Source organism: Periplaneta americana, chromosome 11 (assembly GCF_040183065.1).
Source record: "Periplaneta americana isolate PAMFEO1 chromosome 11, P.americana_PAMFEO1_priV1, whole genome shotgun sequence".
NCBI classification, from domain to species: Eukaryota; Metazoa; Arthropoda; class Insecta; order Blattodea; family Blattidae; genus Periplaneta; species Periplaneta americana.
Window position 1 is genome coordinate 112,445,641 of NC_091127.1, and position 12,231 is coordinate 112,457,871.

Below are 12,231 nucleotides of genomic sequence, written 5' to 3' on the forward strand. Positions count from 1 at the left end.
ACTGTAACTTTAAATCTGGAGGTAGCATATACCTTTTTGCGTCTTTGTGGGATATATTTCCGCCAGATATCGTGATGGGTCCATTCGGAATTGATGAATATTTCGCTCTACAACGAATGACTCTGACTTTTGTAGTGCACAAAGTGTTAGAAGTAGTACTTCATTACATTTCCATATCTGTGTTAAGATAACAATGTAAGGACATTTCACAAAACCGGCAGCTCTTTGTGTAGAAGAAAGTCATCGATAGCGTGTATGATAAATGTGTTACACAATACTGCAGTTTGTAATGAAACATATTTCTCAGAAGGAAAAACTACTCTTAAGTGTCAATGTCATTTCAGCAGTATTTCTGGATATGACGCCTCTGCCTCATAATCAAGCCTACTTCAACCATGACAGGCATTAAATTGTGACAGCCATTTTAATCACTTTGTAATATAGCCTTATGCGGTCATAATTGAGTTTATTGTTCTCCTTTGATGGATTTTACACTTTACTTGATCAATATTCTGAGATTTTATGACATAACGTAAGCAACAGAAATTATAATATCGCTTTTTCGGTACAGATGTCCATTAACCTTTTCATAAAGCACTACCGGAGAAACTTAAGAAAATAGTTAGGGCTGAATTGTAATGAATCACAATTTTTTTTTATGTCTTCGGACTTGAAATAAAGTATAACCTTTCAGACGGAAATTGGTTGCTCGCATGACTCGGGTTAACGCGACATTCACACGGGGAAATATTAAGCATGGAGGTTCGAGAATTAAGTGAAATCGGAGCAGCGACGTATTTGTATGTCACGAAACGACATATTACCTACGAAGCCTTTATGGCTTAGCGATACAGCTCTTTCTTCTCTTTACAAAGACCGGGCTCCGAATCTCAGTATGTAAAACCACACGAGTAAACACAGCGCACACGATGATTCCCGAGCTATTTCGAGGTGGGACTTAATCTCTGAACAGCCACCAATTTCCGTGTCAAAGGGTGTACTTTTATATGGAAGGTAAAAAGTTTTTAAATTTCATTGAATGAAACAGTACTGAATATTAACACAACATCTTAATACGTGACGAGGAACAATTAAGAGGTTAGGTACAGCTTAAAGGAGTAACATTTTGGAAATATTCAATATTTTCTTCCTCCATTACTGTATCTTGTCCAATAATGAAAATTGGTATATGTAAAACACTGTCCTTCTGCTATATGATAAAAATACTTTTACGATTAAAAAAATATATTTTTTTCAAAATTCAAAATTCACTGTACAGTCATGAAGCGTGTCCCTCACAACTCAAAAAGTATCCAACATTCTGTCGTGAATTTTTTTGTATTTTATTCTAAAACAAAATAAACAAGATATTATTTATTAAGGAATGTAGTTGAAAAAAAACATGATATTGTAAACATGAGTTTCAGCAATAAAATAAAAGAGAGAGAACATGAAAAAGTTAACAAGTTTATGGGTCATGAGGGAAATGCTTCATTACTGCATATTGAACTGCCATCGTTCTGAATTTTGAAAAAAAAAATACTGTATATAAATAAATAAATATATATATATCTTTTTTAAATCGTAAAAAAATATTTTTTTCATATAGCAGAAGGACAGTGTTTTACATACACCAATTTTCATTATTGTACAAGATACAGTAATGGAGGGAAAAAATGTTGAATACTTCCAAACATTTTACTGCTGTAAGCTGTATCTAACCCCTTAAATAACGTATTGATAATAACGTTTCAGAATTAGGATATACCAAAATATAGTCTTTTTTATTTCATGTGATTAAAAAGTAAAAACCATACAGCACCTCTCAAGTGGAATTGCCAAAATGTCTTATTTTATCCCTTTTCATAATCACGTTTTGATTGGATGTTCCTTCGTCATCGTCTTCTCTGTTTGCATGGGCATTTTCTCGCATGAAATGTACATTAATCTATTGCTTGCTTAGTAATCCTATTTGAATGCACACTCGGAAGATGCAGTTTTAATTTATATTGAATTAAATTCTCTTTTAGATATTTTTCTAAATACCTACATACTCATATTTCATAGATCTTAAAATCACATTTACTACAGCTAGCTTAGAATAATGAAATTATTATTTTATCCTGCTAATGGAAATACGAATACCAAATAAAGAAGTGAAACATGTGGACAGCTATATCCTTGGGATATACAATATACAAGGTGATTCACAAGGATTTACAGTTGCTTATTTTAGAAGACATTTTGAGCAAAAAATTTCATATAAACATTTGTCCAAATCTCAATATTTTTAGAATTACAATAATTTGAAGTTGTTCATAAAATATAATTATTCTTGAGTTTAAAGGGTAAACGAATGTTAAAAATAAAGAATAAACTATGCAGGATTATTATTTCTTTAATATTAGCTAATATTCTGAAGCTAAAAATGTGTTGTGAATTCCATAGTTACTTCGTACAGATTTTTTTTTCGATTTTTAATTACAAAATTATATTTTTTATGCATCTATCACAACAATTGTTACAAATCACGCCACTCATGTATATTCTTTAAGACTGTACATTAGGATACATAACTGAACTGAAATGAATCAAGTTTCTGAAGTTATATGGTTTGTAACAATTTTTGTGATAAGTGCTTAAGTATGATGTCATTTTTAATTGAAAATTCAAAAACAAAATCTGTACAAAGCAATTAACAACACATTTTAGCTTCAGAACACTAAATATTTTTGGAGAAGACTAGCCAACTAAAGAAATGACACTTTGAATAGTTCATTTTCTACTTGTAATATTTTTTTACCCTTAAAACTAAAGAAAATTGTATTTTACTAACAACTTCAAATTAGTGTAACTCTGAAAATATTGAGATTAGGACAAATGTTCATATGACATTTTTTGCTCAGAATGTCTTCGAAAATAAGCTCCGTAAGTGACGGTAAATCCTCGTGAATCGCCTGTATGTTGTAACGAGCAAAGAAACAGGAGAATTTTCTGGAGACCTCTGGAGAAAGAACTAAATAAGAGAATAATGAAATGCTTTTTATGGAGTGTAACATTGTATGGGACAGAAACGTGGACATTACGACGAAATGAAGAGAAGCGACTAGAAGCATTTGAAATGTTGATATGGAGAAGAAAGGAGTGTGTGAAATAGGCAGAAAAAATAAGAAAACAAGCTGTGCAAAAAAGAGTGGATGAAAAAATGCTGAAAATGATCGGGAAAAGAAAAAGAAATTGACTAGTTTTGGCTAATAAGGAACTGCTTAGGATGCACTAGAAGGAATGGTGAACGGGAATAAAATTCTGAGCATAAGACACATTATAAACAACATTAAGAGATATTGGTATTATGTCGAGACAAAGAGGAAGGCGAGAAAGTGACAAAATTGGAGAATGCTGGGTTTGCAGTAAAGAACCTGCCCTTCGGAAGAAAACTGTGGATGAATGAAAAAGTGATTTGTTGATCTCTTGTTCATTTTTACATACGTAATTCTGTTATGTCCAACGAGTTGCAACTCTCACAGGAATTAAATTTGTTTCTTGTTTTTCTTAAGCGATTAACTAGCGTAATTAGATTCCATAACGAAGTCATTCAAAGGTGAATAAATGAATGAGGAAATAGGAGTAGAAACATTTAAAAATGTGCGAGCCACGTCCTTGTGAGAAGTTTGAATATCTTCATCTGAGCCACTAGACTGTTAAATAACAATATAATAGCTCTAGTTCAACTTGTAATGGTGTAATGGTGTTCAATTGCTCATGAAATGAAATACATAAATATGTATTTATTTCATTTATGCATAACTTATTGCACTTTTAAACCTTACATACCTAAGATCAATAAAATTGTAGAAAATGTGCTAGCTTTACAAGTAAAATTTACAAATTCTACAATTTGGAATTTCTCGTTAGAGATCCTTCCTTCTCTACTCTGTCCTAGAGTAGTGATCGACAGAATTTTTGTCATCACACTTCTCTAGCTGAAGAGGCGAATTGAAGCCGAAACAAGAAAACGCAAAACAATAAATAGAGTTTCCACTCTTGAAAATACAAGTTTGTGTTTTCGCAAATCTTTGCCAAAGGTTTGATCCTTTGATTGCATTTGGTATTTGCAATCTTTGGATCTTGCAAAGGCTTTGGCCTGTGATAAACAAAATGGGATGATAATACCAAATGCAATCAAGGGATTAAACCTTTGCCAAAGATCTGCGAAAACACAAACTTGTACTTTCAAGAGTGTAAACTCTATTTATTGTTTTGCGTTTTCTCTTTTCGGCTTCAATTCGCCTCTTCAGCTAGAGAAGTGTAATGATGAACATTCTGTCGATCACTACTCTAGGACAGAGTGGAGAAGAAAAGATCTCTAACGAGAAATTCCAAATTGTAGAATTTGGTACACCTCCACAAATGCCATTGCTTTGTCTTTTGACTTACGTCTTTTGCCTTTGCTTTGGAAATAAAATTTACACATTAGAATAATCACTCCTTCATTGTGAATAAAAACAATTGAAGACCTAACTTTCTAAAGATACTTTGTGGCAAATTTTTAAATTAAATTTTGTTCTATCTAAGGAAGGTAAATTCATATGAGAATATCATACTAAATTGCCTTCATTGTAGTTCAACTGTAAGTAACTCATTCGTGTCCCAAAACGGTGTTTTAGGTATGTCAACGTGCATTTAGCAGTGCATTTTAATCATTATCTCATGAAGTTGTTTTTGGCACTTAGCACCTTTAGAATGTTAGATCTTAAATTGTAAAGTAGGCAAAATTTCACTTGACTGCTTTTGTAAAGTTCAGCTTTAGAAACTCAGAATTTAAAACAGAATTTTACAAAGTTCAGCTTTAGAAACTCGGAATTTAAAACAAAATTTTACAAAGTTCAGCTTTAGAAACTCAGAATTTAAAACAGAATTTTACAAAATTCAGCTGTAGAAACTCAGAATTTACAACAGAATTTTACAAAGTTCAGCTTTAGAAACTCAGAATTTAAAACAGAATTTTACAGAGTTCAGCTTAGGAACTCAGAATTTAAAACAGAATTTTACAAAGTTCAGCTTTAGAAACTCAGAATTTAAAACAGAATTTTACAAGTTACAAACAAAATTTGCAATTTACAAGAACTGTAAACAGGCTCCTGCAGGACTCTTAATTTGAAAACGCAAAAGAACATGATAACTAGTCGTTCAAGTTTCCGAGTTATATAATTGCAAGTGACTCAGTGCTTTGGAACATTCTGTAGCTGGACTGCACTGCGAATTCGATAAGCTAAAGTGCATACCAGCTGATAATAATCAGCGACATCTTGCGCGCGAATAGCCATGAATAATGAATACACTTGCCGGGATCAGAAAACTGACGCCGATGAGGAATGAGGCGTACGGCGAGCGCCTAGCGAACCGTCGCAGCTCTGACCACTCCTCCCCACTCTTCCTTCTTCTTAATAACTAAACCAGAGGCTTAATCATGAAGTTTTGAGCGTGACTCGTGCTGTGGGATTGCGCTTAGAAGAGGATTAGAATTCTGCGTGGATTGACTTTTTGACGCGTAACGTTTATATTCAATCTATATTAATAGAAACATCTCTGATTGAGGTTCTGGCTGATAAATCTGTTATCAGACAGTACATCTCACTTAGCGATATATGTCAGAAGAAGAACACTTGAAGGGTTTTATGAAATACCTGAGGATATTTATCGGCACACAATGAGCAGCGGTCATCAGCACAGAGCACGCTCGGGCTAGCGTCTCTTACCCGCGGATAAGAGACTGCACTATGGTGCACCGTAGCTGCTGGCGTGTATGCTCTCTCCCTCTCTGCCTGTTGCACGACGGGGCATGTGATGTTGCACCGAATATCCTTCACCCATTTCAGCGCGAGCTGACGATCACTGGTCTAGAGCCATATTCACTTTTTCAACATTTGTAAATGCCTTTAGGTGCATCATTTCCTGTGAAAAACCACACAGCAATGACTCGAAGCCTCAGTGTTATCCATCTGGCACGAAACAAAATGTTAACATAAGTGCGCCGGGGATCGAACCCGGGTCCTTGGTTCTACGTACCAAGCTCTCTAACCATTGAGCTACGCCAAAGTTCCAGTGTTTTTCCCTTTGTGGCCTGACTCCAAGTTCGACATATATGTTGACATTTTTATTAAGTCAACTGTCATTATACAAAGAGCGCACTCAGTTGAGTGACTTGGTGGGCGGGATTCCACAGTACAGTAATATGCACTATTGCTCGAATCTACGTAAAAATTAATTTTGGTCCTACAGAATACATCTATTACGGTAACAATGGATATTAGAGGAGAAAAATTCTCTCCGGCGCCGGGGATTGAACCTTTAGATCAGGCATGTCAGAAATCAGACTCTAAATATGCAGTTATGTGCGCGGATCGACGGTCTGTGCAGGTTGCATCAATCAAGCGTTGCTCTTACCCGTTTTTAGCTGGAGGGGTGTACAATAATCTCTTCTGCGCTTCTAGGGTTGGATTAAATAGATATTTGGACATTATAAACATAGTTAGCAGAACGAAAAAAAACACAGTTATTATCAGTGTCTATATTTGACAATTGTAATACAAGAAACTTTAGGCTTACTCAGTTATACTTCATAAAGTAGTGATTTGTAAAGCACAATTTATTAATATGATTTTTATACAGTATTTGAAGAAAAAAATTGCAGTAATTTCGAAACAACAAGAAACGAACAAGTATTTCATTTTACGTAGTAGGAACTAATTATTTTAAAGTAATATACCCTACTCTTTCATTGTTCATCAAGCATTATTATTTACTGTGACCATTGGTGCACAAATGTTGAAGAAAATATTATACTTCCAATTAATTACATGCAGTAGGATATTGTGAAGTTTTTACACTGAAATCATTGCTTTGCTGTTTGTCAGTATAAATTAATATTAATATTAATAAATATAAATTAAGCTTAGAATTTAAATTCACATATAGTTTATTTGAAAACGTTGAGAGCAAGTATCGAAAAGTTGGGAGCGTTACTCAAAGAAATTAAAAGTATAGTTCATAAGCTGTGAAACGACGATATTCTCTTTATGTCAGATTTAAAGATTTATTAATATAAGTATATAGAATTAATATAGTGACGTGAGATGGAAAACTTGCCAATTATATATTTTTCCAGAAACTTTTTCCGCCTTGCAAATAGTTGTTTTCTTCTCTCCTTACAACCTCAAGAGCCTCACATGTATCCTCACTATATTCTCATCACTTACCAGTTTATGAAATGAAAGTCGTAAGTCGTCTAACCTTTGATGGCTGTGTTAGTACAGACTCCAAAACAACGCCATTGTCAAGTACGTTTTGCCGTGAGAGTACTGATTAAGAAATAAGCGCTGGCAATATCATATTTTGAGAACTTTACTAATCTGATCTAAATTGTCACCTCACAACACTATTACCTCGACATAGGCTGATGAAAGCCTTTCATTTTAAAATAACTATTACTGTTGGCTGAGGAAAACATTATAACAATTATGTTATATGATTCGTAATTTCTCTTGTCCGTTATCTGTGAACTCCTCACTTTATTTATCTTCATAACTCATTCACAGACACAGCCAAATCGGCATTCGTACTGAAACTGTGTTACTGAAACAAAAGCTGCTGCAGGTATTGTATAGCCCTGTCGCGTTCCCCTCCAAGGCGATTCACCCCCTCCAGGTATGGGAATAGAGAGTGCACATCGCACAGAGACAATTGCACAATGTGCGCTACTGCACAGTGTGCAGGGTTTTGACATGCTTGCTTTAGATTCAATGTAGCGGACGGGAAAAGAAGGGCTTTGACGGGTGACTGATTTTATGGCGAAAATTACGATTTACATCGTCTTTTGACTTTTTTAGCTGCTGTCATTTTTGATTGTTTAATTTTTGGGGTTTAGTAAGGATGTCGCGTTAATATTTGCTTTTATTTGTATAAAGATACTCGTATATATTTAATGAGTCTTATTCCTTTTTAATTTTGACGGATTCTGACGGGTTTCCAGGTGTTAGACGGACGGGGATACAATTTATGTGTTGGCAACACTGGACTATTGAGCGCTTGATTCACTCACAAGCAGTCAACGCGTCGTAGGAAATATTATCGTGTGGGTTTTCGGCTTTGCGGGCGCTGTTAGTCTTGATTTCTTGATCGTTGTTCAACTCTAGCGTGCATCGTCCAATCTTTCACCTGCACAGACGCACCAGAAACAACACAGTTTACAGTACGACAAAAACGAAGCCACTCTTCACACATCTAAACAACATAAACAAGAAATACACACATTCGGCAGTAAATCGCGTATATACACAACACATCTTCGCAAATCTACCGAACACAAACAACAGAGCAACACTGGAGAAACTCCTCTACAACTACCACCAGCCCCAACCACCAAACTAAAGCACACAAACAAAACAGCAAACACGTGTTGGAAATTTGAATACTGTCTGAGAGGACACACGACAGCAACAGAGAGGCAGATCAATAAAATAACACTACACCATGAAAGTCTCCATAACCATTCAGACGCTTCTGCCACCGGAAGGGCAAACTTAAAAATCTATATATATATATATATATATATATATATATATATATATATATATATATATATATATATATATATGTACGTACATGTGCATGTATGTATGTATGTATGTATGTATGTATGTATGTATGTATGCACAGAGTTCTGCCCAAGAGCAGGTCTTTAACTGCAAACCTAGCATTTCCCATTCTTCCCAATTTCTTGCTTTCCTCTTAATCTCCCCATAGAGTATCTTCACGTTGTCTATCAGCTGATATCTTTTACCCCGAACTCTTCTCCCGTTCACCATTCCTTAAATATCGCAAAGTAACAAATTAGGCCTACACCAAAATAAAAGGAATCAGTCATTGCACTCACACACTTACTCGCACTTATGCCAGAAATAGTGTCATATATGTAAATATATTTTTATTATTATTTATGTACAATGGCTGGAGAGGGCGTCCTGCGCGTATAAGACCCTAAAACGGCCTCTGGCTCAAAGCCAGAAATGTCAATAAACAACACAACACCTATCTCCAATCGTGAAGAGCGTACAAGGTTACTGACTGTGTGACGGAGCTAAGCTAACATTCTTACTTTCTTGCATATTGGAATGCCTAACGTGACGGGAAACTTTATTAGGAGTTCGGTAATAACTCTTTTGAAATCCGCAAGAAATCCTAGCGGTAGATATCACTGCCATCAGTGCAATCTTGCGGATTTGACATAGTCTGCTATTACGAGTACATTTGTACTAGCGCATTTTGTGCTATAGGCATAGGTATTGTTCGTCAAACTTATCTGGGCAGTTAAAACAGAGACGCGCGGGGATAAGAGGTCGCTTCTATAGTGAGGATCACGTAAGTTCAGTTCCCAAACAGCAAATATTTCCGCCTTGTCAGTGTTGCCAACTGTTACCAGATATCACCACATGTAGTAAAATCACGATCCTATGTACTGAATGACTTCTTTACTCACCGTACTTTACCTTAATGTTGGAAGGTTATTCTAAATAGTTTCAATAATAATGAGAAATGTATTGCTATGTTCTATTCTTTTATTCCTTTACATTATTATTAGTATTAGCATTAATAGGTTACTAGACGTAAATATAAAACAAAGTATAGTATATAATATTCAAGAATCAAATCTGTTCCAAGACCAATTAAATTATTGTCACTTCACTTCAAAGATTCCAGCGTACATATACTGTACTTCCTAAAGGTAGATAAATTAATAACCAATTGACTTTTGGTTGGAATTCGAATGAACTTCTGATTATCTTTTGAAATTATTAAGGAAATGGATAATACAACTAGGCTAAAACTGAAATAATAATAATAAATCAACTTCCAAAAATAATTTTGGTCCTTAAAAGCATAAGTAATTTCACTTCTAGATACCTTTTTAAAGATTTCATTTGTTTGTAAATTGCTTAATAATGCTACACTTACACTTATTTCTGCAACTCCACGTCTGTCATTGAAAAAATGTATGATACATAACTGTGAAGTCTCTTTTTGGCTCGTGTCCTAAATTTAAATAAGAAAAAACAAATGATTCAAGAAATGTGAGCTGGTGAAAATTAAATACTCAATTAATAAAATAATTACTACCAAAAGAATATTTTATTAATTCTATACAAAAGATGGATTACACAGAACAGATGGCCAGAAATCATAGATTTATACACAACATACAGCATGAAACGATCATCAAAAAATGCTTTTTGTACACAATAACATCTTTCAAACGAAGTGAAATAGCCAATAAGTTCAATAAATATTATGCTAATAAGTAATAACTATAATTAATAATTATCTACAAGCTGTGAAAGGGAATAAAATAGTATATTGTTGAAATTAGGGGGTTATGGTTTATTACGTGTATTTATAATTTTAATTACTTTTTCTACATTTAATTATATTTTAATTTCTATTAGATTAGTTGGTGGTGTGGTTGTTAGTTTTATCTGTGTACGTCAGACTATTAAGGAAAAACTGAAAGAAATATTAAATCTACTATCTACTTTATATAACAATATTTAATCAAGAACTGAATATTACTATTAATTTAATAACATGAGACCCAAAACATCTCCAAGTCCAGACAATACACATGCTGATTTTCTTAAACATGTTGGCAAACAAGCAAACTCACTACTTTTATCTTGTAATCTCATCTAAAATACAATATCTGTCTGGAGAAAATCTATCATAACATCAATTTTGAAAAGCAATTATTCAACTAATATCTTTTCGAGTTATCGACAGATACCACTTACTAGTATGATAGCCAAAATTATGGAAGAGATGATTTCATAGATTGAATTGGTTCCTGGAATCTAGTAACTAACTTTCATTTTATTGGGTTGACTTTAGAGAATTGCATTCAACAAATGGACAGATTTTAAATTTTAGTCAAGATATTAAAGATATTTTAAACAGAAAACAAAACAACTTAACAATTTTAATTTATTTTCAAGGATCATATGGCGCTGTAGATATAAATCACTTAAGAAATTGCAAACTTAGGGTGTCCATGATAAAGTGTTACACTGGGTCAGTGACTTGATTATTTGATTCATTGTCACAAATATGTAAATAGAGACAGATTCATCTGGGCTTCCCACATTGTTGTTTTCAGGAATACATTTTCCAATATTAATGTCGATGGTCTAACTAAAGAAATAGATCTTATGATAATCTCATCATTTGCAGATAATATGGTTGTCTAGAACAAAAAATCACAGTCCACAAATATTAATAAACTGAGCCAAAATCCCAACAGACTTTTTGACTCTACTTGGAGAACTCAAACTTGCTCAATTAAGGGAAACTTTACTAATAAAACACAATCCCAAGTTATTTCAAAATGAATAGTATATAAGTTAACTTTAACAGATGATGTTAAGAAATGTGATACTTCTCCAGACATTTTAAAAATCATTAGAAACGATAAATGATCTGGTCAGTGAGTGACTACATACAGTATTTTTTATAGATGGATCCTGTTTACCAAGCCATAGATGTAGTGGTGTTGTAGTACAATACCAGTATATTCCCTTTTACAGGGAATTATATTCAAACACTTGTTTGCCCCATTTTAACCGTGACAACGCTTTTTAGCTTTTTAAACATTCTGGTTATTGTATTGTGTTTGTGTTTAGCGAAAGATTTTAGATAAGGGCGCAAATAGCCATAGTAGCTGACGCGCCCTTTTTAAACGCCACTAACTAACTAACTAACTAACTTCAAACACTGACTAATTTTGATAGTGAAAATTTAGATACACTTTTAAGCTTACAAAATCTCCAGTATCGACTTCATAAATCTGAGAAGGCTGTCATACTATCAGATTCAAAATCAGATGTTCTTGCTGCAGTAATGGACGTAACAGCATGAAATCTCAATATTTTACAGTGTTTTAATATTTTAAGCAAAATGATCGAATTACATCGACGACTGGTACTTCCGTGGATCCATGAACTTTATGGAGTGGGAGGTAATGAGGTAGCTGAAAGGTAGCAAAATTACTGTAAGGTTATCTATACCTGCATCTTACCACACTGTTAAAAGAATAACAAGATCAGAACATGACAATGTGGTAACAAAAATCGGAATGATTCTAAAGCAAATGAAAAAATTGCAATAGGCCATCCAGCATCTGCT

At 33.9% G+C, this 12,231-nt stretch overlaps 1 protein-coding gene across 1 annotated transcript in view; it reads right to left on the bottom strand.

The window, feature by feature from the left end:
• LOC138709260 (organic cation transporter protein-like) overlaps positions 1–12,231 on the bottom strand; it is a 343,326-nt gene that overhangs the window by 186,167 nt on the left and 144,928 nt on the right. The gene's annotated exons all lie outside the window — the stretch shown is intronic.